The following is a 27,448-nucleotide window of genomic DNA, read 5'->3' as shown; positions in this document are numbered from 1 at the left end:
GTATTCACCTATCCATTCACGGCCCCCAGTAACATTCTAGCAGGGGACATGGATTTATTCAGAAGTCAATCATCATACCTTGGGATCTGTGCCCCATGGGGGAATGTATAGGATACTAGGGTCTCATAGAAGGGATACCTGACCCAGTCAAACTTCCCAAGGCACCTGAACTGAGATCTGGCAGGTAAATAGTGAACAGAAGAGAGGGATAGGTAGATTGTCCCAGACAGAGAGAAGAGCAGGTATGGTACAATCCAATGGCCAGAGGTGAGTGAGTGTGTGGAAGGTTCTAAGGAATAAAGCACATTCACTGAGCTGATCTTATGTGAGGGGAGGAGGTAAGAGATGAGGCTAGAGTAGCTGGCTGGGGCCAGTTGTGCAGGACATTGCTTTTGAGTAAAGGAGAGGATTGGGAGCGAAGAGCTGTGGGTGCCTCCAAAGAGTCTGTGGTGGTGTTGGTTTAGTCGCTCAGTCTTGTCTGACTCTTGTGACCCCATGGACTGTAGCCCGCCAGGCTCCTCTGTCCCTGGGATTCTCCAGGCAAGAATACTGGAGTGGGTTGCCATTTCCTTCTCCAGGGGATCTTCCCAACCCAGGAATCGAACCCAGGTCTCCTGCATTGCAGGCAGATGATTTACCAACTGAGCTACAAGGGAAGCAGTAGGGGAATATCAGGAGCAGGTCTGCATGTTTTAGAAGGTCACTCTGAGAAGAAGGAATGGGAGGAAGGGAGCCAGCAGTAGGACTGTGGTTGGGGAGGGGGTACCATTTGCCAGGGCGGCAGTGCCCCTTGATGCTGATGGAGACAGGGGGTGCTGCTGTTGCCGGGGGGAGGAGAGAAGTGGGGTTTTGTGCCAAGAGGGAGAGGATTAGAAGTGGGTGGGATTTGGTGATTGATTGGGCATGGGAGGCAGGGAGAGGGAAAAGTGAAAAGTGAAGTGTGACTGCCTGTCTCTGGCCTGTGTGCTGGGGTGGGCGGAAGTGGAACTGATCATGCCCCAGAGGGGAAGCAGGTGGGTAATGCAGGAGACCTGGGTTTGTTCGCTGGGTCAGGAAGATCCCCTGGAGAAGAGAATGGCTACCCACTCCAGTATTCTTGCCTGGAGAATCCCATGGACAGAGGAGCCTGGCGGGCTACAGTCCATGAGGTTGCAAAGAGTCAGACATGACTGAGTGTCTAAGCACAGGGCATGAGGCTGGAGGTTTGGTGCTTAGTTTGGGGCAGGTTGAGTCTGAGAAGCCCCTGGGGCTTTCGAGTAGGGTTGTTAAGAAGATAATTTGATATCTAGGCCTGAAGCCCCAGAGAGAGACAGGCACGGAGAGTAAAGATGTAGGTGAGGGACTTCCCTAGTGGCACAGAGGGTAAGACTCCCTGCTTCCCAGGCAGGCGGCAGGGGTTTGCTCCTTGATCAGTTCCATATGCCCCGTGGTGATCAAAAAAGATGTAAGTATGACCACCACCCCTCAGAGTAGATGGGAAGGGCCAGGGGGGGTGTGGGGACTGAGAAGGAGTGAGCCCGCTGTCTTCTGACAGATACCCCAACGCGGACTGCCTCCCTGAGCAGTGGGCATCTCCCTTCTGGATTCCACTCCACACATGGACCACCTTCCTCAGCTCACTCCGTTCTCTGGCAAGCACTGGGCGCATGGTCTACCTGCATCAGGTCTTCCTCCCATTGGTCCCTTCCCCCAGAGCCCACTGGGCAGCAGTTATGTGGGTCAAGCCTGGGTGTGTTTCTCTGCTTGCCACGGGACAGCCTCTCCTTCGGGAGGGTTCTTTTGCATGGAGGAAGAAAGAGAGATTGTTCTTCCCTGTGTGGCTGCTCACCAGAGCTGGAGGGGAGTAAGCATGCTTGTATACTTGGAAGCTCAGGGGTCGACTTCCCTCCACCACTGCTTTTAGAAATGTCTTTAATTATTAAATTACTATGGGCACACTGTAAAAAAGATATAGAGCTCAGAAGAGAAACAAATAAATATGATAGACTCGCTGCCCCTCATCCTGCCAGTGTCTCTACTTCACCCCTAGTGACAATTATCTTTTCAGATTTCAAACACACACACACACACACACACACACACACACACACACACACACATATACTATGTCATGCTCATCAATTGGTTTCTTGGGTTTATAAAAATGTACTAGACATATTTCTACACCAAAATGTAAATAGCTCAACTTCCCATTTTTCCTTTTTCCTTTTTACTATGATAATTATACAAGTTTATGGTAGAAGATGTGGAAATTCAGAAAAATATATTAAAAAAAAAACCAAAATCTGGCAGCATCCTAAAATTTCATTACCCAAAGATAATGATTAACATTGAGGAAAACACATAAAATTTACTTTCACTGGACAATATTAGAAGAAGAAACTAAAGTTAGTACTGTGGAACTTCAAGTAGATTTTTCTTCAAAATAAGAGATATTAATCCTTGTGCATTTCTTAACTTTAAGTTAAATTGAGAGGTTTAAGTTGTAATGTTTTATTTTAACTATATGAATTCTGGTTTCTTAATGATTGCCAGTTTAGGAAGAAAATAAACATTTCTCTGGTAAAAACCAGAAGGTACAACTGATCTCTAAACAAAGAGACTAAACTCATCTATCTATGCATATATTTTTAAATTAAAAATAATTTTTTTTAAAAAGGTAAGCCTACTGTTAGGATAACTTGTCAACATAAATTATTGACATATTCAATCACTTTCAGAAAGAACAAACACATCAGGAGGAAATAATTATCACTTACTCCTGACACAAAACCACACAGATGATGTGTGAGCCCCACGCATTCAACAGTTACCAGCTTCTTCCCACACTACCTGACCAATGGCAGCTAGGCTCTGTGGAATCAGAAAGCATAATTTCCTACACCTCTTTAATGGCTCAGAATCATGCCACAATTTAGATCACATTTTATCTGGGGTGTGACTTTCATGTACAGTTCATTGCCTTTCCCAGAGTCACTAATTACCTTTCTTATCCTTGTTGCTCAGAAGTGCTGCATGCCTTAATTCCATGACGGCACTTAGCATCCTAGCGTATTCCTCATAGGATTGACTAACACTGTTTTCTTTGAGGTTGTTCTTCACAGACTCTTCTGATGTCTCGTCCTGATTGGAGCTAATTGCTCATTAGGCCAGCTTCACAGCTGTCCTACTGGTATTTCTTTTCGTTGTTCTCCTGGATTAGTTCTATGACTTCTGGAGTCTGTTGTCTTCTTTCTTGTATTCTGTTTTCATTTTGCTGGGGTACATCCTCAAGGAATTTTTTTCAGAAAATGTGGAGTCCCACTCCAGAGCCTGGGAGCAGCAGCCCTGTTCTAGGGGCGGGGGAGGCTAGATGTGAGTGGAGAGGCCGCTTCCTGTTTCTCTGCAGTTTTCCCCAGCCTTGGGTGGTGGCCCCTGTTGGGCTCCAGCTTTCGGTTGGAGGAGGGAGGACGGGGTGGTGTGGAGCACGGCCCCAGGCACCCTGTCCTCCACCCCCCTCCGTCTTGCGGGGAGCTCGCTGCTTCTTGCCTCAGCGTGTCTGCCGCTGGGCTCACTTAGCGCTCCAGGGGCAGGCCATCAAGTGCGTGGGGGTAGGAGACCTAGCTACGGGAAAAACTTGCCTACTGATCAGTTATACAAGCAATGCATTTCTTGCAGAATATATCCCCACTGTCATTCTGCTAATGTCATGATAGATGGAAAATCAGTGAATCTGGGCTTATGGGTTATAGTTGGTCAAGAAGATTTTGACAGATCATGCCCCCTGTCCTATCTACAAACAGGTGTTTTCTTCATTTGCTTTTTTCTTGTGACATCTGCATCACTGGGAAATGTTCGTGCAAAGTGTTACCTTGAAGTGTGATATCATTGTCCCTACACTGCTATCATCCTGATGGGGGCTAAACTAGATGGAGGGAATGATAAAGTCAGTGATGAGAAGCAGAGGAGAACAAGCCGATTATTGTCACCTATCTGCAGGGTTTACCTATGGCGAAGGAGATCCGGGCTGTGTAATACCTGGAGTGCTTGGCACTCAAGACAATATTTTTGCCTGTTAGTTTATAATAATGTTTACAATTTAATTGATTTATTTTAATTGGAGGATGATTGCTTTACAATATTCTTTTGATTGCTACCATACATCAACGTGACTCAGCCAAGATATACATATGTTCCCTCCCTCCCACCTCCCATCCCATCTTACCCCTTGAGGTTGGCACAGAGCATGGAATTTGAGCTCCCTGCATCATACAGCACATTTCACAGGCTATCTATTTTACACATGGTAATGTGTAGGTTTCAACGCTACTCTCTCAAACTGTCCCACTCTCTCCTCCCCCTGCCCTATGTCCACAAGTCTGTTCTCTCCGTCTGCATCTCCGCTGCTGCCCTGCAGAAAGGTTCATCAGTCTTCAACATCTTTCTGTATTGCATATATATGTGTTAACATACGCTATTTGTGTTCCTCTTTCGGACTTACTTCATTCTGCATAATAGGCTCTAGGTTCTTCCATCTCATTAGAATTTAATCAAATGCATTCCTTTCTTATGGCTGAGTAATATTCCACTGTGTATATGTACCACAACTTCTTTATCCATTCATCTGTCAACGGACATCTGGGTTGCCCCCGTGCCCTAGCTATTGTAAATGGTGCTGTGATGAAGAGTGGGGTACATGTATCTTTTTCAGTTATGGTTTTTCTCAGAGTATATGCCCAATAATGGGATTCTTGGGTCATATGGTAGTTTTATTCCTAACTTTTTTAAGGAATCTCCACACTCTTCTCCATAGTAGCTGCATCAATTTGCATTCCCACCAACAGAGCAAGAGGGTTTCCTTTCCTGGCATTTATTGTTTATAGATTTTTTGATGATGGCCCTTCTGACAGGTGTGAGGTGATACCTCGTTGTAGTTTCAATTTGCATTTTGCTAATAGTGATGTTGGGCATCTTTTCCTGTGTTTATTAGCCATCTGTATGGTCAGGGAAGCCTGGCATGCTATAGTCCATGGGGTCACAAAGAGTAAGACACAGCTTGGCTACTGAACAACAAGAAGAAGACAGTGTTTGATGAAGTTATCTGAGACATCCTCTGCCAACCTCCCGTTAAGAAGAGGAAGAGAAAATGCCTACTGCAAATGTCCAGACCCTCTCCTGCTCTGTCCCGGCCCCTGGGAACCTTTATAAACTTTGCTCAAACCACGGAGCCTTCACACTGAGTGTCAAATTTTTGTTACATATTAGTTTTTCCATAAAACCGTCTTGAAGCAATCAGTAATTTCTAGGTTTTGCTTGTTTAAAGTGTAAGGGTTCAAGCTTTCACATTCTATTAGAGTTCAGCCCTAAAATGGCAAACTATATTAAAGCCTTATTTTTCAAAAGCACTTATTCTTGCTCAGATTAAAAGTTGCCAAAATATCTTGTGAACTAAGTTGCATTGTTGGGCTAAGAACACTGAGCACTGAACCTTTGTCCTTAAGAAGACTGCAGCTTCTAAGCTTAGGAAATGCAGACACTTGCTAACTTAGTTTCAGATATGAAGAGCAGTTCAGCCTCTATGAAACATTGCCATTTAATGCATCATAATTTATTAACTCATGTTCATGACCTAATATCATACTGCATGTCATAATGCATGAGAGTAACATTTCAGCTCTTTGGATCAATCTCTCTGATTTCATAGTGAGATTTTGTCCATTCCAGCGGAAAGTGGCCCAGGTTCCTATAGGTCCTTGGAATAGTCAAGGAGGGACTTCTACACCTCTAGGGTAGTCTAGGGTCAAATGGCTTCTGTGCAGTAGGAAGAAGTTTTAGGAGAGAACTTTCAGCACCTTACTTCTTAAGCATAAGAGTGTAGATTCTCTCAGAGGGGAGTGAGACAGGCTGGGACCTGGGAACTTTTGCTGCAGTGCTTCAACGCTTGCACCTGGACACACCTTTCCTCTAGCAACAAAATACAAAGAAACTATAAGGGGCTAAAAATAACTGTATGCATGTACAGTTGGGGCCAATTCTGGACAAAAGATACAAAGATACCAAAAACCTAACTTCAACTTTTGAAGAACTGGGAGCAAAAGCAGGGAAACAGGCAAGCGCCACCCACTCATCTGCATCACAACACCACCTAAAGTGTGGGCAAACCACCTAAGGCACCCCTCCACACTGACCCCTGGACACACCCTCACCCTCACCCTCACCCTCACCCCATGTAAGGAACAAGTTTGCCTCTCCCCAAGAGGTGTGCCAGCAAAGGAAACTGTTGCTTATTCTAGCTTGTTCTCACTGCAGCAGGGGCCCCAGTAAAACCTTGCTTGGAAAAAAAAGCAGTGTATCAGCTTTGGTGAGATTTTGAACAGAATTTTTACGTGTTCCCTCTGGCAAAGTATCCTTCTCTGGTCGAGGGCAATGGAGTGGAGTGTGTGGAACACTTGTTATTGTTAAAAGGTGAAAACACTATTTTGACAAAATATGGAGATAAATTTATACTAATTAAATTATTGAAAGTGTCATGGGTAAAACTTTTAAAAGGTTAATTTTTGTCAAATACACTAGATGATGAAGAAATGTCTATATTAACAGTAAGTGTTTTCTTAAGCTTTTCTTTTTTAAAACCTGCCCATCCCTTCTGAAATTGGGTATTTAATTCATCTCTGACCCGGTCTTTCTCAGAGTTGCTAACTTAGTAAGTGTTTCTCTTATAGAACCCCTTATTAATGAGTGATATACCTCCTTATATTATAAAATCTTTCTGGATATGCCTTAGAAAAGTTTTTTTTGTAGATTAGTAAAAGTGCATTCCTATTTTCATGTTAAAAAAAGAAAATGTGTATAACATAGGTAGAGTTTGTGTATGTGTATAACATAGGCTAGTAAATTTGAGTCCCTGAATATTTTGAAATGTCTTCACTGTGACCTTGACTTAAATAAGAGATTCCAACTGAGTTTTCTTTCAGATTGCTGGAGTTACTGTTCAGTTGCCTTCTAGAAAGTTCTATTGTATAAGAAAAAAATCTAATGCAGTTTGATTGCTATTTATTTTATTTTTATATATTTTCCATTTTTTCCTTTAAGAAGGTTTAAGATTTCCTCTTAGTCATTGGGCTTCAGAAACTTTCCCAATTTGTTGCAAAGTGTGTGTCTTTTTTCACTGCACCAGCTCTGTACTTGGCGAGAATAGTAGAAAGTTACTGCTTTTCTGGTTGGCCTGCTTCTCTTTCCCTTGGGAACTACCACTGTCTCACTCTCTTCACGTGACTTCTGTTAATGAAGAGGATCCAATCTGAGGGTTCTTGTTCTCCAGCCAGGAGATTGGTTCAGGTAAGGACATGTGGTCCAAGTCAGGCCAATCAGAGTACTTTTTAGAGACGATTTAGAGGCTGAGAAGAGGGTTATGATTTTTTATCTGGATTTGGCGGAAGGAAGAAGTAAGACTGGAGCTTCAGGAGACTTCTTGGTCACATCAACTAAAGAGCCTGCCTGGGCATGAACCCAACCCAGGGAGTCAGAGGGGAGGATGAGTGAGAAGGAAAGAAAGGGAGAGAGAATGAATGAATGTCAAATCATGAAGCTCTGGAGGCAGGAGTCATATCAGACAATATATTCATTTTCTCTGTACAAGGTTTGATTTGGTTTCCCTCAAAGATAAACAAAGAATCTTGATAATATAATGACAACTTTTAACCCACCCCACCCCCAAAAAAAAAAAATCCTGTCTTTCATCAGCCAAGGAGAGTTTCCTTTTATTATTTCATTACTCCTTGGCTCAGCTGATCAAGAATCTTTCTGCAATTCAGGAGAACCAGGTTCAATCCCTGGGTTGAGAAGACCCTCTGGAGAAGGGAATGGCAACCCACTCCAGTATTCTTGCCTGGAGAATTCCTTAGACAGAGGAGCCTGGTGGGCTACAGTCACAAAGAGTCGGACGTGAGTGAATGACTTTCTCCCTTTCATGGCTTCAGTTCTCGTCTAAAATTCCTATTATTTGAATATTGGCTTTCTGGGACCTAGCCGCCATCTCCTTTTGTCTTTCCTCATCTTAAAAACCACTTTGACATTTTTATCTATATTCTGATACAGTTCCTAGACTTTATTGTTGGATTTGGTCTTTCTATTCTTCAGCCCTTTTATTAAGCTCTTCATTTCAGCCAGTGTGTTTCTAATTCTAAGAACTGTTAAATTTTGTTTGTTCCTGTTTCCCCCCAACCCCCACCACGGCAAGTTGCTTTTGTTTTATGAATGTAACATTCAGTGCATTAGCATTTGTTTTCTGTTTGCTGTGTCATCCCTGTTTTTCCTTCTCAGTTGCTCTGTTCACTTTGACCCTTCTCTTTTCCGTGGTTGTTATCCTCAGAAATAAGTCATTCTCAGGCATCCATTAGTGTGTGTGAATGAAAAGCTAGATTGATAAGTGCTGGCTCGGATGGGACTTTCCTCTGTGTGGGTATATGTTTATATAGATCTTCTGGAGTAGGCCTCTCTCCTACATGTGTCTGGGGTCCGGGAACTGTCTGGGTGAGGCTTGCTGACAGGGAGCAGAAATGCAGGCTTCTGACCTGCCACCATTGCTGAAGTAAGATGACTGTCCTCTGAATGTGGAAAGCCTCAGTTACAGAGATTTTGATTTATGAGATGCCAAAAATCCTTAAATTCTTCAAATTGTATATCAAAAAGAAGAGGACTAATGGGAAAAACAGGGGTTGGGATAAGTTACTCAAAAGTCATGCCACATTATCATCAGACCATTCACAAAAGTAATAGCAACCCAAGTTGTTGAAATGTTGGGGTTTAAAAACATACATGATAAATTGCTAATAAATAAAAAAAATTTACAGTACATATAAGGCTTAACTTTTTTTTTTTTTAAAGCAAGAGTATCATGATAGAAGGAGATATGAGGTAGCCTGCAGACTTTTTCTTTGTTTTGGCTGGCCCTTATGGCATTTGGGATCTTAGTTCCCTAACCAGGGATCAAACCCACACCCCCTGACGTGGAAGCACAGAATCTTAACCACTGGACAACCAGGAAAGTGTGGTTATAGGTGTCTGAGTTATGAAAATGAGAGCAAAATACACGGAAACACAGAGCACCGTGTAATAAACCCTCCCAAGACAATGCTGTGACCATGAGGAGGAGTGTGGTTGCATGGGGACTGTGTCCTGTGATCTGTGCTTCTGGGTTCAGCTTGCATTGCATTCAGCTGCTATTGGTGGCACATATCACAGTATGCGGGGAAAGTGCTATATAAACCAATGCAACCTCCGCCTGGTACTGACATCATGATCCCATGTATCAGTCATGGCTATGCTAATAGATATAGAGGCACATTGTTAGAACAGACCACGTTTTTTTTTTTTTTTCCCCACTCTGGACTCTCTCTCCTTTGTTTTACCCCCTGAGTCTGTGGAGGAGGTCAGGAAGGGCAAGGCTACAGAAATGCCCGCAGAACCCCCCATTTTGACAGTGTCCTTGACTTTTTCCTGGGGTTGAATGCCAAGGCCAGTGGTTCTGTACTTTTAAGAAGGGGCTGGAACGACTGGACCAGCTATGAATCCAGTAGTTTCATTTGCCCCAAAGCATCCTTGTTTTTGTAGCTGTTTCTCTGAGGCTCCAGCTTCAGTGACAAGTCCCTCCTGGGCCTGCAAGAAGTGATGCTTTCCTTGCTCTGGTTCTCAATCAATTGGATCCCATATTCCTTTTGAACTGTGGTGTTGGAGAAGATTCTTGAGAGACCCTTGGACTGCAAGGAGATCAAACCAGTCAATCCTAAAGGAAATCAGTCCTAAATATTCATTGGAAGGACTGATGCTGAAGCTGAAACTCCAGTACCTTGGCCACATGATGTGAAGAAAAGTCCCTGATGCTGGGAAAGATTGAAGGCAGGAGGAGAAGGGGATGACAGAGGATGAGATGGTTGGATAGCATTACCAACTTGATGGACATGAGTTTGAGCAAGCTCTGGGAGTTGGTGATGGACAGGGAAGCCTGGCATGCTGCAGTCCATGGGGTAGCAAAGAGTTGGACATGACTGAATGACTGAACTGATTCCTGAAACCTTTCAGAAATTCTTCCATATTTTGGAATAGCATCCTTTCTTATTGTCTCATATGAATTTACTCTTTCTCTGAGTATCTTTTCTGACTTTCTTCCACTTGGACTTTGGTAAGGAGAGAAGTTAAAGCCTGTGTGCTGTCTACACACAGGTCCAATTGGGAAACCTCTCCACCACTTTTTGTCCTTTTGACCTTGGCCAAGGCTTTTCACAATTTTGAGCTTCAGGTTATTTTTTAGAAAAAGGGAATGATAGTAATATCAGTCCTGCCTGCCTCCCAGGGGGTGGGACAGGATGAAGGGACATGGAAGTAATCTATGAACAAAAAGAGTGGCATAAATTTAAGTTGTTATTAGCTCATGGAAGAGAACCCCCTAATTTGGCAGATGAGAAAATGAAGCCAAGAGATGAGAAGCAATTTTGGCCCAAGGTTACCCAGAAACCTCCAGCCTCTTGGCTACTGAGCCCCATTTTCTTTCCAGGCCCCGTTACCCTGCAGTCTGCAAACGGCCAGGGATGCATTGCTGGGGGCAGAGCAATTGAGGATTCGGAAGAGGCAGAGATGGCATAAATAATTCAGTGATTGCCGACCACGGGCCATTAAATTTTCCATGATCTGTTTTATTGTATCTGTTCTGTAGCGATACTCTCTTCCAGTTCAGATGCAAAGTAGGCATTTCACTGTGCCTACAGGAGCTGGCCACTGCTCCATCTCAGGGATCCAAGATCACGGAAGCCTTGGCCTTGGGCCCATCTGGGCCCCTGTCTTAAGAGGTGGCCAAACAGAGGTTCACATCCCTGAGGCCTAAGTCAAGCCTCTCTCCTCCTGCTCCTGATACTCATTGAGCCACAGCAGGAGGTGACTCTCGCCTTCAAGTTCAGGATCCACTTACAAACGACCTCCACTTAAGAGTCTTACTGTTGTCACTGATGATCAGTAGAAATGTAGTGGGTTGGGTGGGGTGAGAGGTTCAAAGGATTAATTTGTTCATTGTAAGAATTAAAGCGCACCCTGATTTTTATAACTCTGTTTTGGCATTTTTGACATTTCTTTATATACAGGGAGCCTCAAAATCTGGCAACGGGTTGGGCCCCAAAGATCATGCAGAATCCTACATGTGGTGGGGACCCCCATACAGAGGAAGAAACAGGCTCAGAGAAGAAGGTGGCCTTGGTCAGAGACTCAGCCAGCTGGTGGTAGGATGAGCCCAGGGCCAGGTGTCAGGACTCCCAGAACAGAGCCCTTCCCCTGGGTATGGGTCTTGGGTGGGAGAACTTCCCCTACCCTGATCATCTCTGGTCATCATCTCTGCTTCTCAGGGTTACTGCGGCTTCTTAGAATTGTCTGTAGAATAGCTCACTGTCCCCAGTGTCCTGAGGACCACACAGTTTCCTGAGATAGCATCTCCAAGCATGCCTTCCACCCACAGCAAGGCAGAGGGCAAGGAGGAAGAGCTGGGTGCGGCAGGTGAGCTTCTCCCCACTGTCTGTGGTTCAGGAGGCTTGGCCAACGGGCATGGCCTTGACGTCTCCATTCTATTCACTGACATGATAACAGGGGGCAGGACAGTGCATGGAGTCAGACAAGGGCTAGAAGCCAGACAGTTGCCTAAGAATCCTCAGTGTTCAGTGAAGTGTGGTAGAAAGACTGGCTCCAAATTCCAAATTTATGGCTTAATGGTTATGGGCATAAGAGAAACCACGTCCCCTCTCTGAACCTCAGTGCCCTGCCGCATGAATTGGAGATGCCACTTCTGAATCCATGGGACTTTTGAGAGACTCTCTGGTAATGACTGTTTTGAGCTGCCGAAGTCCTTTTGGCATCACCATCAATTAACCACTGCTGTCTAAGCAAGCACTCCAAACAAAACCTGATGGCTTAAAGCAATCATTCATGATCATTTACAACTATCCAGGTTCACAGGCACTCATCTCATCTCACCTGTGGTCAGCTGGGTAGCTCTGCTGATAGAGGCTGGACACCCTCGCATGTCTGGGGCCACTTGGTTACGAGCTGGTCTAGGATGGGATGCCTCAGCTCTCTCACTCTCCAGCAGCCTAGCTCAGGCTAGTTCATGCGGCAGATGCCTGGTTCTAAAAGAAAGCACAGGACAGCATAAGCCTACTGAAGGTTGTACTTGAAACTGACACATTGTCACTTCCATCACATCCTATTGGCCAAAGAAAGTCACAAGGCCAGCTCAGATGCAAGGTGGGGATTGGGGCTGTATGCCCTTCTTGATGGGAGGAGATACACGGTCACACTATAAAGAAAGTGGATGCGGGAAAGAGTACTGGATTGTGTCCAACTATACAATCAAATCTGGGGCTTCCCAGGTGGCGCTAGTGGTAAAGAACCCGCCTGCCAATGCAGGAGAGATAAGAGACATGGGTTCGATCCCTGGGTCGGGGAGATCCACTGGAAGAGGGCATGGCAACCCACTGCAGAATTCTTGCCTGGAGAATCCAATGGATGGACGAGCCTGGGGGGCTACAGTCCATAAGGGTCGCAAAGAGTTGGACATGACTGGAGGGACTGGGCATGCACGCACATACAATCAAATCTTCACAATCCTCAGGACCCCAATCTCCTTCAGTGAGTTTGAGATGGACTGAGACAAGCACAGAATGACAATACCAGGTGTGATTTTCAAGATGGAGAAGCGGCTCATCCAAGGCCACACGTTTGGTGAGTAACAGAGCAGGTGTGAGAACCTCAGGCTTCTAGAGTCAAGCACCATATGTCAAAACCAGTCTCAGGGTCATTTCTTCTATTGAATTTGTTCTTTGGGAGACCCAGCAGATGGTGACTTGGGGTTGTCTACATGTGTGTTCCTCTTTTTCCATGCTGCAGTTTTAAAAGGTCAAGGAGGATCTGAGATTGTATTTTCTGGCTCTTCCTTCTGGAAGGAATCCCTGAGGAAGGACAAGCCCCATCATGAGACCTAGATTCAGATTCCAAGGCTTGAAGAATGTTACCCCTGCAACTTTTTTCTTCTTTTAGAGATGCATAGAGAGAATTTTTATCTCTTGCCTCTGGGCTTCTCAAGACTGTGATCTCACCCTAGTGAAGAAAGACCCTCATGACCTATCCCCAAGACAACTGCTACCATCTCCTAATTGGCCTTCTCTTCCCACTCTGCTGTCCCAAATCCATCTTGCCAATGGGGCCAGAGTAATCTTTCAGATGCTTGGCTCTGATTGTGATATCCACTGGGGAGAATACCTTCTAGGAGAGTGTGTTCTTTTTATTTTTTAAATCTTTATTTATTTGGCTGCACTGGGTCCTGTTTGCAGCATGTGGGATTTTTAGTTGTGACAAGTGGGATCTAGTTCCTTGCTGTGCTATTCTGTGCTTAGTCGCTCAGTCATGTCTGACTCTTTGTGACTCCACAGACTGTAGCCTGCCAAGCTCCTCTGTCCAAACCTGGAGCCCTGAAATTGAGAGCACGGAGTCTTAGCCATAGACTACCAGGGAAACTCTGGAGAGTGTGTTCTTAAGCATAAGCTTAAGAGTTGGGCAGATCCAGATTTTTTGTTTTGGGTTTGTTTTCTTGGCCTTGTCATGCAGCATTTAGGATCTTAGTTCCCCAAACAGAGATTGAACCCGTGTCCCCTGCATTGGCGTATAGAGTCTTAACTAGACCTCCAGGGAAGTCCCCTGGGTCCCTTTTTTGACCTTTGGAAGTTACAAAGTCACTTCTGCTGTTATTCTATCAGTCGAACCAATCACAAAAGCCTGCCCAGTTTCCACTGCTTAATGAAAGGAATATCCAAGTCCGGTTGTGAGCAGAACATGTAGGTCAAGAGATTTGGCTTTGGCTATCTCAGAAAAACTTAGTCTGACACACCAAACTTGTGAAGGGCTCTGTGACCAAGAGAGGTGGGAAAGGATGTTTTTTAGGCCTAGACTCTAGGACCAGGCTGCCTGGCATCCCATCCAGGGCCCTCCACTGCCTGGCTGTGTAACTGGCCAAGTTCATGTACTGTAGTGTGCCTCAGTTTCCTTCTTCGTAAAATGAGGACCACAGCAATCCCTACCTCCTGGGGTAGCTGTGAGGATTAAGGGAGTTAATGTAGGAAAATGACCTAGGACGGCACATAGTAAGTTCCATGTTGGTGTCTGCTGTTACCACGACTGATGTTATTAGTATTGTCAATTACCATCAATATTTACTGATTGATTAGACAAAGCTTTCAAGGCGAGGAAGAGGAAAACATCACCACTTATATAGTCCTGAATAGCTGTGGCATGGTTCAGTGTTCTATGGGGCCCAGAGGGAGCCTGACTTTCTACTCACAGATCCATTTCCTCCATTAGAGCCCAAGCTGCTGACTCTGGAAATCCAAAGTCAGGAAAACATCTAAGGAACTTGGAACATAGAGCAAATTAGACAAGAGCACGTCTCGTAACCACCACCATCATCATATCATCAAACCTGCAGGGTTCTTGGTCCCATCACGTATTTTTATTGCCTGCCAAAGCCAGGTGGATTTTCAATATCATGGACAGAAGTCTGTCACCTACAGCCCCACACTGTACTTCAGAAACAACCCTGGAGTTCTGAGAACTTGGCTTTCAGGAGCAGTGCTTGCAGTCTCTAAAAACGGGCCAAAGCTTCCTTTTCCTCAGAGCAGTGCGCTGTGGACATTCTATAGAACAGCAAGATGCTGGGGCTTCACTGGGATCCCTCTCATTCCTTTTTCCACCTCTGGCAAGCCTTTGCTTTCATCTGCCAGCAGCTCTTTTTTCAGAGGTTAGCAGAGAGCCAGAAGTGCCTGGGAATTTAAGCCCCCCCACTGGTGGCTCTTGACTGATGATGGATGGTGGGGACGTATGGAAGCTGAGCTCTCTTGTCTGAATTGAAATGACTCTCAGGAGCGACTCACACGGCAGAGTTCCCTGCGGGATCAGGCTGAAGTCACCCTCTGTGGGGCTGTGCCAAGGTCACGTCCCAACCCAGCTTGCCTTGCTCTCCACCCAGTCCGGCTTCCCCTAATCCTTGACTGATTTCTCCTGTGAGGGCTGCCCTAATCAATTACCTTCCCATGAATCCTCTTCTCAGGGGCTGCTTCTGGAGACCATGAGAGAGACAGGATGCACGGGGCCAGAGGCAGGGAGACAGTCATGAGCTGCACCCAGTGCGGGAGGCTGCTGGCCCCAGGCCTGGTGTTTCTGAAGGGTCTTAACTCCTGCAGCCTCTTTGTTCTCCAGCGATGATGCCTCCCCAGGTCTTCAGGGGTGACCTGTTTTCATTATCAGCTCTGCTTCCCAGGTGGCATAGTGGTAAAGAATCAGCCTGTCAATACAGGAGATGAAAGAGACGTGGGCTACAGTTCATGGGGTCACAAAATGTTGGACACGACTGAGCGATTGAGCGCGCACATGCACATACATTAGTTTCTGCTCTCAGAGCTGCTTAGTCTTACTGTTCCTCCCGGCCTTGGCACTTGCTCAGTGGAAAATCCCAGCCTCTCATTCTTCAGCCCACCTGCTTCCTCAGGCTCCTCTGCGGGGAGGGCCTGGCTTTGGCATGGACTCCATCATGTTCACTGCGGTTGGAGCTACGGTGGTTCTGGTGCCCACTGAGTGGACCCACAGATACAGAGGTCTTCCCATCACTCTGTGCTCAGATGAAGTGCTGAGCCATGGGGGCAGGACCTGGCTTTCCCAGAAAATGTTTGGAAAGTTCCAATGCAGCCCAAATTTTCAGGGGAGTGTTAATTTCCTGGGGCTTCCCAGGTGGCGCTAGTGGTAACGAACCTGCTTGCCAATGCAGGAGACATGAGATGTGGATTCGATCCCTGGGTCAGAAAGATCCCCTGGAGGAGGGCATGGCAACCCACTCCAGTATTCTTGCCTAGAGAATCCTGTGGACATAGGAGTCTGGCAGGCTACTAGTCTACAGGGTCGCAAAGAGTTGGACATGACTAAAGAGATTCAGCATGCACAGACGAAAGTTAATTTCCTGTAGAACTAACCTTGGACTTCGAGAGACAGGAGCCAGAAGATAGATCCCTCCCATCCATCTCCCCTGCCATGGCTTGTTCTCAGGCTCAGCAATCCCACATGCCAAAGATATGCCATGTGGCTGGTACACAGTGGGACAACCCACCTTGTATTGCTTTTCCTCCTTACCTGCCTCATTTACATGTTTCCCTCACTCTTGCTACCCTGGGGTTAAGCCTCTTAAGGAGGACTGAATTCACTCCCCATGGCTGCCATTTGATGTGGCTTTCAGCTGAGAGCTTGGCTGGGGCTGTCCTCCCAAGTGGTCACATGAGGCCTCCCCTGAGTGCTTGGGCTTCTCACAAAATGGGGTGCTGAGAGGGTGCACCCTGAGACCAAGAAACTCCTGCAGAAGCTGCAAGGCATCTCATGGCTTAGCTGCAGAGGTCCTGACATGTCACTTCCATTGCATTCTAGAGATCTGTTATTTGGTCAAGCAAGTCACTAAGGCCAGCCTAGATTTAAGGATTACATTTCACCTTTTGACAGAAGAATAAGCAAAAAAGTGTAGCTATCTTTAATCCAGCACGATGAGGTCCTGCACAGACTGCATGGGATGTGTGCTCAGTAAATGTTAGTTCAGGGTGGGCCCTCTTCCTGCATTCATTCAACACGTGTCCAGCTCAGGAGAGGCCAGTTGCAACTCTCCACCAGCTTCTCCTTGGCCTTCCCGGGTGGCCATTAGTGTGCGGAAATGACAGGCAGGCGGGGTAACAGTTCTGAGCCATCCAAATTTGACGGCAGTTTGATGTGGCAAAAAATCTAGGAGACCGGGTTTCTGGCTCTAGTTACAACACTAAGCTTTTAGTTGTCTCGAGCAAGTTTATTGCCCTTTCTAGACTCAGTTTCTCTGCTTATCAAACGGAGGATTGGACTAGATGAATTCTAAGGTCCTTACTGGCACGGCTGTTTGAAGATTTTGCTGATGCTCTGGAATGTTCCTCAGCACTCATAAACTGGTGGCCAGGATGTGGGGCTTGATGTTTTCTCTGCCCTCATGGCAGGGACTGTCCCGATTCTCATCTTGGTGTCACACCTGGGCCCCAAACCTTGCCTAAGTTCTCAGAGGCCTCAAAGGTGCCTGACTTCTAAGCCAGTCCCAGCCTGACTTCCCGTCATGAGCTCAGCTTCTGAAAGTCCCTTCTGTACACGAGATGTTGGCATCATTAAGGTGGTGGAGTGTCCACGCCTCCCCTGCTCCTCCAGGGAACCTCCAAGGCTTTACTTACCTCTGATCACAATGTATATAGCCTCCCCTGCCCTGAGCTGGAGCCCAGCCTCCCGGTTCGTGCTCAGCAAGTTTTCCAGTTGATTTCCTGGTAGCTTTCTGGTGAAGCGAGATGTGATTCTCAGCAGGGCTGACAGCATTTGGAGATTTCTTAGACCTCACTCCCACTGTGAGTGGGAAAGTTTCTGCCTCTGGAAATATGACCAGAGCATATGCTTTTATCACTCAGCTTCTGTCTAGCAGGGACCACGAGGCTGTGGGGAATTGAGTCAATTTTCAATATGAGGTAGAAAAATGTTTCAATGCACAGAGTCCCCTGCCAGCCATCCTCCTGGTGACAGTCTCGTGATTGTTTCTTAGAAAATAATATGAGCTGAGACTTAAGGGGTGAATTTAACCAGGTACTAGGAAGACGGGTATGTGCCAGGTGGCGCAGTGGTAAAGAATTCACCTGCCACTGTAGGAGTTGTGTGTTTGATCCCTGGGTCAGGAAGATCCCCTGGAGAAGGAAATGGCAATGCATTCCTGTGTTCTTTCCTGGAGAATTCCATGGACAGACGAGGCTGGTGGACTACACAGTACGTGGGGTCACAAAAAGTCGAACATGACTGAGCACACACACACACACCCATGCATGTATTTTTCCAGACAAGGGATGTCTCAGGTTGCCAAGATGGAGATGAGTAGGGGGATCCAAGAGATTTCTATATGATAAAAAGACTGGTTTGGAGGTGGTTTGGCTCTGGATCATGAAGAAGGAGATGTCTGGCTTTCTGTGGCTTGCGTGCCTTGGTGGATGCTGTTGCTGGTTACTGAGATGGGGGAGGGCTGGAGAAGTTACCCAGTGGAGTCACTATGGGAAATTTTTACCTTGAGGGGGGCTGCGAGGTACACAGACGGGTGGCTCTCTAGATTCCAGTCTTGGTGTGACTGTGAAATCTGCCAAGAGCCCCCTCTGAGTTGTCTGGTCTGGCTGGTCACTGAGCTATTGTCTCAGAAGCAATTGATGAGGAGCCTGTCCCTCCTCCACAAAACTGAACTGGATGGACTGCACTCAGGTGAAGTAGGGGTGGGCATTTACTGCTCAGGAGGAGGCCTGGCCTGCAAAGGACGCTGAGAAGGAAACACAGACCCCAGCGCTCAGTGGTTTACCAAGAGGAAGTGGTCACCACTGCTGGGTTCTGCGAGATCAAGGAAGTAGACATCAAAAATTTTTGCCTGGTGTCACGGCGGCCTCTCAGCCCGCACACTCATCATTCACTCACAGGATGCCGGCAACCTTCTCCTTGACCATCACACCCAAATGTCCCTCTGCAGGTCCCAGTCTTTCCTGATTCAGAGCTTAGCCATTGGGCGCTGCTGGTACTCGTGGGTGCCACCTGCAATCAGAACAAAGGAAGGACCTGCACATGGCTTCTATTTAGCTTCTGGGCTTGAGCCTTTCTGGCATCTTTCAGCTCAAATTGAGAGCATGTGGGAGGGTACTGCTGGAAGGTGATGTTTCCCAAAGGAAGCCATCACTGAACCCCACTCCTATCCTCCACCTCCCTCCTGCCCCTTCACTTCCTCTCAAGAAGGAAATGGAAACAAGGGGTCAAAATTGGAGCCTTTTGGATCTATGGATTTACTTTATTTTATTTTTTTATTTTTATTAATTTCTACGGGTTTTGATGAAGCCTGTAATCTGGCATCAAAGTTAATTCACTTCAATTAGATTCAAGAGGAATCATCTCAACTCCTCCATCAGTTCAAATTAATCCAAGAAATTTACAAGAGTCTACCTGTGCTGGAGAAGATGGGAGAGGTGAAGACCTTAAGGGTTTGGGGCTAAAGTGATCTCAGAGGAGCCTGCTGGTCTGTGGGTAACAGACTGGGTCTGTGGGGCAGAGGGGTCCCTTCTTCTGGGAAGACAGGGGACCAGGGCCAGCCTTTCACAGAACCAGCTTCCTGAGAAAAGGTCGGGCATCCACTCATGAGTTGGATATTCATGAGTTGCAAGAGATGATGCAGCCTAGCCCACCATCTGCCTCTTTCTCAACAAACTCGTCTACCGCTCACATTTCCGAGGAAGAAAGATGGGTGAGTTTTCATCAAAAAAGGCTATTCTGAGAAATGGGAACCTGGCACACACTTCTGTGGATGGATGAGGGAAGCAGCCTGCAAGGGTCACCTGGGAGACTGCTCCCCCTCAGAACTGGACTGTCCAGACCGAAGGCCCCCTCACACTCCCACCTGATCTGCAGCCATCAGATCTAGGACCCTGAGGTCAGCACACCCACCTGGAAGACCAGAGGCAGTGGGCCCATTGTGTGGATTGACAACTGAGACCCAGGGAAGCTAAGGGATCTGCTAAACCACGAGGTCTTTGAGAGCAGAACTGTGTCCTATTCGTCTTCCTGGCCCCCACTCCACCCTGCTCTAAGTCAGCATTACTCAGATATTTATTGAATTATTGAGGAATGGATTTACTCATGGACCCACAGCCAAATGGGGGAAAATCAGGGTCTAAACTTACTCTCCTTCCTTCTCCTCCCCTGGAGGGGCATGTCCACGCATCCTGGGGGACACAGACGAGGCAGCCCATACCAACCAGATCTCTGATGGCAGCTAGGCCATTTCACAGATGAACAAATTGAGACCCAGTGACTCATCCACAGTCACCCGGGGAGTTTAGGGGCAGGAGAACAACAGCTTCATGGAGAGGGCCTAATTCTTCCAGATGGCAAATCTGGGGTCTGCTCACCTCTGCATTTTCCGGGCTGTGTGACTTTGAGCGAATGACTCAGCCAGTCATTCAGATTTGGGAAACTGAGATAACAATCCTATCTCATGCAGTGGGGAGGAGAATTCTGTGAGGCAGGGAGGGGAAATGGTTTGCCTAGGCCCTGTCACAGGTGGGCACTAGATCCATGGGATGGCAGAAGGTATCAGAGAAAGCCAAGACTCATACAAATAGCTCATGTTGAGAGTTTCACAGGTATTCGCTTATTTACGGAATGGAAACTGTTATGTTATCTACATTTTACACGAAGAGACTAAGCCACATAGGGTAAGTCATGTGCCCAATTCTGCTCGGCCTGGAAAGAGCAGAGCTGGGACTCCCCACAGTGCTATTTGGCTCCACAGGCTGGATTTCCAGGCCAGCGCCTTCTGCTGTCTGCCTCTGGCTGCTGCCTAGCCTGTGACCGTTATCTGCTTCTAGTGTTCCTTCCCCAGCAGCCACGAGATGAAGGAAACATACCTTCAGAAACATACCTGGCAGAAAGGCCTGCCAGGCGTGGTGGACTCTGAGAAGCCAAGACCAGACGTGGGAATGGAGACCTGCCTTCCCTTCTCCGTCATCCCCTGTCCCCTGCTGCGACAAGGCCAGCCCTGACCCCCTAGCCTCTTCCAGGGAGCAATCTGCAGAGCACTAAAGCAGATGAGGACTTTGGCCCCGCGGAGTAATCCGGCGGACAAAGGCAAGGAGCTGCTGGCTTTGCAGAAATGGAGCACCTGCTCAGGCACAGAGGCTGGGGAGGGAGGTGGCCTGGGAGCTCTTCTGCTGGTCAGGCTGTCCCTCGGCCTGCTTCCACCTACTGCCATCCACTCCTCGCCCTCCACCAAGCCTGGCCTCCTCTCTGGGGCATGAAATGTAAACGCTCCTGCTCAGGGAGGAATTCGAGGTGAGCTTGAAGCAGAGAGGCTTTTGCTCTGGGGAAGGGCTCTCATTAACATGATCTCATTCCCTACTGGCCCTTTAGATGCGTCCTGTGGCAAAGCAGTCAAGTTCAATTTCCTTGCTGAGCAGTCTTTCCCTCCCTAGTCCCTCTGACCCCCTCACAGAGGGAACAACCTGTACACCCCCATTACCTGTTACCAAAAAGGCATGGGTCAGGGACATCCCTGGTGGTCCAGTGACTAAGATTCTGTGCTCCTAATGCAGGGGACCCGGGTTCGATCCCTGGTTGGGGAACTAGATCTCATATGCTGCAACTTAAAGATCCCACATCGACTTCCCCGGTGCCAGTGCAGGGACACAGGTTTGATACCTGGTCCGGGATGATCCCACGAACTACGGAACAATTAAGCCCATGCACCACAATTACTGAAGCCTGTGTGCCATTGAGCCTGTGCTCTGAAATAAGAGAAGCCACTGCAATGAGATGCCCTGGAGCTGCAACAAAGAGTAGCCCCCACTCGCTGCCAACTAGAGAAAGCCCAAGCACAGCAATGAAGACCCAGCATGGCCATAAATAAGTAAATAAATTATATACTGGAGTGGGTAGCCTTTCCCTTCTCCAGGGGATCTTTCCAGTCCAGGGATTGAACCCAGGTCTACCCGCATTGCAGGTGGTTTCTTTACCAGCTGAGCCACAAGGGAAGCCCAAGGCCACTGAAATGGGTAGCCTATCCCTTCTCCAGCGGATCTTATCGACCCAGAAATTGAACCGGGATCTCCTGCATTGCAGGCGGATTCTTCACCAACTGAGCTATCAGGGAAGTCCATACATACATTTATATATATAAATTCCACATACTGCAACTAAACCCAGTGCAGCCAAATAAATAAACTAACTCATTAAAAAAAAAAAAAAAAAAAGGCACTGAATCACAGCGACTAATTTCAGAGCTGGATCCTTTCTTAGGTAGCCAAGGCTGGAGGAGAAGATTGTCCAAGGGGCCTCTGCCCGTCCCCAGCCAGAGTCCTGCCCCTTCCTGCAGGGCTGTGCCCCCTCTCTATGATTCCTGGGCCCAGAAACTTCTGATTCACGTGACAAAGGTCACAGAGCAGTAGCCGGGGCCAGGTCCTGGGCTGGGTGCAGCATTGTGGAAGACAGCGCTGATCTCAGGGTTTATCCAAGGACACATCAGGGACCAGCCTGGGAAGGAAGGCCGGGCCGCTGTGTTCAGCCTCCACGGTGGTGGTGGTAGTCGGGGGTGGGGGAACGGAGCTCAGACGGGCATTCTCTGTTGAGCAATGGCTGCTGCCTCCTCTCGCCCCGCTTCCCCTGGGTGTGTCTGTGTAGATGGGCCTCGACTTCTTCATCTGTCGGGAGGCAGCACAGCAGAGCCCCCAGGGACCTGCTGGAGAGAGTGAGCTGGGGGTGCGACGGGTGAGGGTCAGGTATATGCATGCGGCTGGACACAAGCAAGGGCTCTGTGGATAGGAACTCATCCTATCATTTCAAGGCCTCGACCCAGGTGTGGAACAGGACAGTGACAATGGGGACCCTGGGTTCACGTGGTGTGGCTGCCCATGGGTAGGGAGCCCCTAGCTTGTCCCTCGAGGGACTGGGCCTCAGCCTTTGTCTCACAGGATGATGCCGGGGCCTGGATCTCTGGAGCCCAGCCAGGCCGGAGTGGGGTCTCCCAGGCCACCTTCCAGGGTCAGCAGCTCACCTGTGCCATCCCAGCGGGACTCTCAAGCCCAGGGTTGGCAGAGGCCTCCATGGTTCCAGCCCTGAGATTCAGGTCCTTTGCTCTCTATGCACTGGGGAGAGGAGTCGCGAGCCTGCCCGAGGTAGCGCTGGGGTCAGCTGCCTGTCTCACCCACCCGCTTCCTCTTTCAGGCCCTGTCCTGCTCCAGCCCGTTCCCACCACCCTCTTGGCACTCAGAGCCCCTTCGCCCCGGGTCCGATCGTTCAGAGCTTAGACCTCGATCTCAGACCAGTGGGATTGGGAGGGATTTCAGAGACCACTGATGCTCCCACCCATTTTATAGATGAGATGAGCCCAGGGAAGCCCCCGGCCCACAGTCACACTGGGGAGTAGGAACTGAACTCATTCCTTCTCCCAAAGACCTTTGAACTTTAAAGGGGGCCACAGAGGATAAGCAGGGGGTGACCCCGGCATAAAGATAAGCCATCAACTGAGAAACAAAACTGCAGCTCCTATTGCAAAGATGACTGATGTCTTTAAAAAGCCAGGAGTTCCCGCCCAGCAAGGAGAAAACCAATGCCCCAGTTCTAGAAATGGGCCCAGGATAGGAAGACAGTTTTTGAAAGAATATATAGATGGCTCTTAAACACATGAAAAGTTCGTCTTCCTCATAAGAGAAATGCAAATGAAAACTTCAAGGAGGGACCCTCTTTCAACCGTCAGATGGGGAAGATCAAAGCGTAGCAGCTCTGTGCGTGGATGGAAAGAGAGGGTGTTGGGGGGAGGCAGTGGGGGGAGGTGTGGGCAGGAACAGGAGGTAGGGCCGCCTTGGGGGAGGGGAAGTGGCGACCCCATCACAGCTGCACATGCTCCTTCCCTTGACCCAGCAAACCCAACTCCAAGCCAGCCTCCCTCAGATAAATGTATGAAGTGTGGACTCTGCATTCATCCTGGCATTATTTAAAAAAGGAAAATGTTGACAATCAGCTGAACGGGACTGCCCTGGTGGTCCAGTGACTCTCTGCTTCCAGTGTAGGGGGCGTGGGTTCAATCCCTGGTTGGGAAACTAAGATCCCACATGCTAAGTGGTGTGGCCAAAAAATAAAAATAAAAGGAATAATACTGGAGTGAGTTGCCATTTCCTTTTCCAGGGGATCTTCTTGACCCAGGGATCAAACCCACATCTCTTATGTCTCTTGTACTGGCAGGTGATTCTTTACCCCTAGTCCCTCCTGGGAAGCCCAAATGATCAACTGGGGCGGGGGGTGTATTAAAAAAATAGTGGTGTCCACACAACAGAATTCTGCACACAGCCAGCACAGGGGACCCTGAGCCACACCACATGAAACAGGCACCCTCCCAACCATACACGATCAACGCACAGAAGCACACAAAATAATCACTATTCTTTGAAACCACTAAAAAGGGTGTGGCTTCTGTGTTCTGATAACCAAAGGGCTCCAAGATCCGCTACCATGTGGGTGAAAAGAGAGGAGAAGGCTATGCACATGCACACACACACACGCACACGCACACAAGCACACACACACATGCACACACACACATGCACACGCACAGGTAATGTGTACGACTCTGTTGGCAAATGCACACATAATAATATCTGAGAGGCTTTAGAGAAACTAGTCAAGGTAGAGGCCTGTGCGTAGCAGAGTTGATGAGAAGACCAGGGGAAGGAAAGAACTTGGCTTACATGGCATATCTTTCTGTGTCTTTTGATGCTTTATAGCGGGTCTGCACCATCGATCCTAAGGATATGTCACATACTTGCACCAATGCATGGACCAAAGGGATGTGCGGCACAGCTGCTGGGGCTTAGGCAAAGATACACTGGGTATGAACTCCGGGCTGCAGCCCTCCCTTTGTGGAGTCAAAGGGTCAAGGGGTGCGGCCTGGGGTCTGGACTCCAGGCCTCGGGAGGCTCCCACCCAGCCTCCCAGGCTCGACTCACACAGGGTGGCGTTTCGTTTCCTGTGGTCTTTGCGATGTCATCTAGCCTCCTCCCTTGGGGATCCCCAACTCCTCTGGCTGCTGAAATCTCAGCTCCCCACCAGGCCTGCTCCGTCATCATCTGAGTGTCTTGAGATCCTTCCTCAGACCTCACCTGCAGGACTCAGACCCTTAGAATGCCATAGCAGAGGGTCTCCAGCCCTCTCAAATGCTGTTGTTTGTCTGCAGTGTATAAGCCCCCACAGCCCTGGGCTCCTGACACAGATCAGGGGTGGTTTGGTAACTGCTCAGAATAGCCCCTTCCAGGCTTGGAGTTGATGCCAGAACCAAGGGCTGAGTGAGAAGCCTGGGTAAGCCATTTCCTGTTTTCCTGGTGGTCCTGGGAAGGGGCAGTCAGCTGTGTGGTTCAGCTTTGGGCTAGAACCCCTGCCCTCCTCTCCCTCCCTTGCCTGGCACAGGATGGTTGCTGTAAGCCCATTCTATAAACGAGGCAAGTGAGACCAGAGCTGTCCAGCCTCAGGTGTGGTGGCAGGTGTCTGTCTGAGGAGACCTGCTCTTGCAGGCCAGCTTCTCGACTGAGGGGCCGGGGGCAAGTCACATCCCCATTCTGAGCTTCAGTTTTCTCATCTGTGAAGTGGAAACAGTAATGTCTTGTCTCAGAATCACTGGCCCTCAAAGGCCTTGGCTGGCAGGTACCCCTGTGTGGATTATTGCCACATGCTGCCTCTTCCCTAACTTTGATGTTCCTGCTTACTAGGGAGTGTGAGCTTCCAGAGTGTCACACTCCTGATCAAGAAGGCACCAGCATGGACAGGGGCCAGTCAGACCTACTGAAGAAGCTGGTGAGCAGGTTAGTTAGTTCATGGGCACCAGGATGCCAGCCCTAGGGGAGCACAAAACCACTTCCTGGCCCAGCTATTTTCTCTTTAAATGGTATTAATTGGGACCCAATCCTTGGCTACCACTGAATAAGAATCGCCCATTTACCACACCAACAGGTCCCATTTGGGTACCGACTAGCTGCTTTACATGGATTAGCTGATTTTCTCTTTGTGGCTGCCCTAAAGGAGAAAGGCTCATCAGACCCATTTCATAGATGAGGAAGCTGAGGCACAGAGAGGTGTGAAATTTGAAAGCAGGTGGCCTAGATCAGAGAGGAAGGAAGCTGGAGGTGTAGTCAGCAGGGGATGGAGGCTCCAGAGCCTGGGAAAAGCCCAGAATCCTCTCTGCTCACACCAGGGGAAGATGTCCTATCTGCCCAGGGTTTTTTCCTTCTCAAAGCCACCAGATTTCCCTCAGAACCTCCCAAGCGAGGAAGCAGGGGCTTCTGCCAGCGGCCTTGGGCTGGTGCATGCCTGCACTCTGTCTGCTTGGCCCACATGCGCCTCTAGAGTTGGAGGAACCAGGCTCAGTTAGGCTCGATCTGCCTATCAGGTGTCCTCACGCCCACTATGTCACCTGCTGGGACCCGTGGGCGTGTGACTTCATGACCCCCATGGGAATGTCAGGTCTCCTGGGTTGGAGCAGAAAGTCCATCCAGTGCATCAGGAGGACCACCACACCTCCCTCCCTCTCTCTACCGGTTTTGAGGAAGCGGGGGTCCAGAGAGAGGTAACTTACCCAGGTGGCCTGGTGTGTGGGAGGCAGGCCCAAAACTGGGATCCTGGCCCTGAACACAGAGCCTTGGCCTCTCTGGGTGCCTGATGTGAAGGGGCTGAGCTCACCGTGTTCAAACTAAGCCCCGGCCTCTGTGGGCTGCCCACCGCCCACCAGCCCGCCAGGGCCTGAGAAAGGAAGCCTTGCTCCCAGGTGCCCTTGTCACTTCTTCCATGCTCGTTTGCATGAGCTCGGGGTCACCGCGGGGGTGACCTCAGGCAGAGCTGCCTGTGGTTGGCTCTTGTCTGCTGAAAGGCTGACCACGAAAGCCACACCCGGTGGGGGAGTGTGCATGGGGGGCTGTTACACGCCCACTTCCGTGGCCTGCAGCATCTGGTGGTTGTAGGGGAGGGTGGGCCCTGGGGACCCTCTGCCTCCCTTCCAGGCCCCGCCTTATGCCGCAATAACAGCGGTCTCAGAGGCAGGATAGATGGGTCCCCTTTTTTCGCTCCTCACCTGCCCAAGAGCCTGCAGTGGGCTCCTCACTTCCTCCTGCTGACAACCTAAGTTCAGCCTTGGTTTCTGGATCTTTTGAGATGTGTCATCGCCATGTAACCCTTTAGACCAGGTTTGTTCCTCCATCCTCCTGCTCCATCCCCACATCTCCACCTTCGCTTTAGCCACAGTTCCTGCTTGTACCTTCAGTCCCTGCTCCCCCCTCCATCTGCTCAAGTCAACACTTGCAGGATTCCTTTAAGCTGAGCAGAAGCTCCCCCTCTCCCTAGGGCTGGCTGCAATGGCAGCACAACCCTCAGCCACCTCTGCTTCTCCAGTCTCCGCCCACACCCCGCTCCTTTGCTACACTCCCTGCCAGGGTGACGGATGCTGGGAGCAGGAATCAGAAAGGCTTCAGGAAAGGTCTGAGTGAGAAGCCGGCTGAAACAGCTTTGGGCTGTCAAGGCCACGCACAAACTCCCAGTGAGAGTGGAAGCTGGTCACAGGAACAGCATGGGGAGGGGGTAGGCTCCTGACCATGAAGGCTGTGAGAACCATGCTCGGCAGGTGCCTCTCTGAGATCTTGGAGTGTTCTCCGATAGTCCCAGTGCCCTGGCTGGCCCAGGTACAGCCCTCCCTGGGCAGAGAAGTCATTGTAACCATCTCTAAATGACCTCAGCAGCCAGGTTATTATTCGAACAATTATGATTACCATGCAGAGCTTCAGGCTTCCCTGGTGGC

General features: G+C 48.7%; 1 long non-coding RNA gene and 1 pseudogene across 5 annotated transcripts in view; one reads left to right on the top strand and one right to left on the bottom strand.

The window, feature by feature from the left end:
* LOC133067428 (uncharacterized) overlaps positions 1 to 26,389 on the bottom strand; it is a 32,541-nt gene extending 6,152 nt beyond the window's left edge. The window contains exons 1-5 of one of the 5 annotated variants that reach the window (XR_009695245.1): positions 26,237 to 26,389; positions 18,553 to 18,666; positions 15,093 to 15,349; positions 11,992 to 12,143; positions 7,093 to 7,472 (exon numbers count right to left, since the gene is read on the bottom strand). This is a non-coding gene — a long non-coding RNA (uncharacterized LOC133067428). Of the gene's footprint in view, positions 1 to 7,092; positions 7,477 to 11,991; positions 12,144 to 15,092; positions 15,350 to 17,288; positions 17,542 to 17,738; positions 17,814 to 18,552; positions 18,667 to 26,236 lie in introns of those variants that run through there. The other 4 variants (XR_009695242.1, XR_009695241.1, XR_009695244.1 and 1 more) reach the window with 4 other exon arrangements.
* LOC133065873 (ras-related C3 botulinum toxin substrate 1-like) lies at positions 258 to 4,065 on the top strand (annotated as a pseudogene).
* Positions 26,390 to 27,448: the final 1,059 nt, after the last annotated feature.

The sequence above is a fragment of the Dama dama genome, chromosome 12, assembly GCF_033118175.1.
Source record: "Dama dama isolate Ldn47 chromosome 12, ASM3311817v1, whole genome shotgun sequence".
NCBI classification, from domain to species: Eukaryota; Metazoa; Chordata; class Mammalia; order Artiodactyla; family Cervidae; genus Dama; species Dama dama.
Note: the sequence above shows the minus strand (reverse complement) of the source record. Positions and strands in the feature narration are given on the sequence as shown.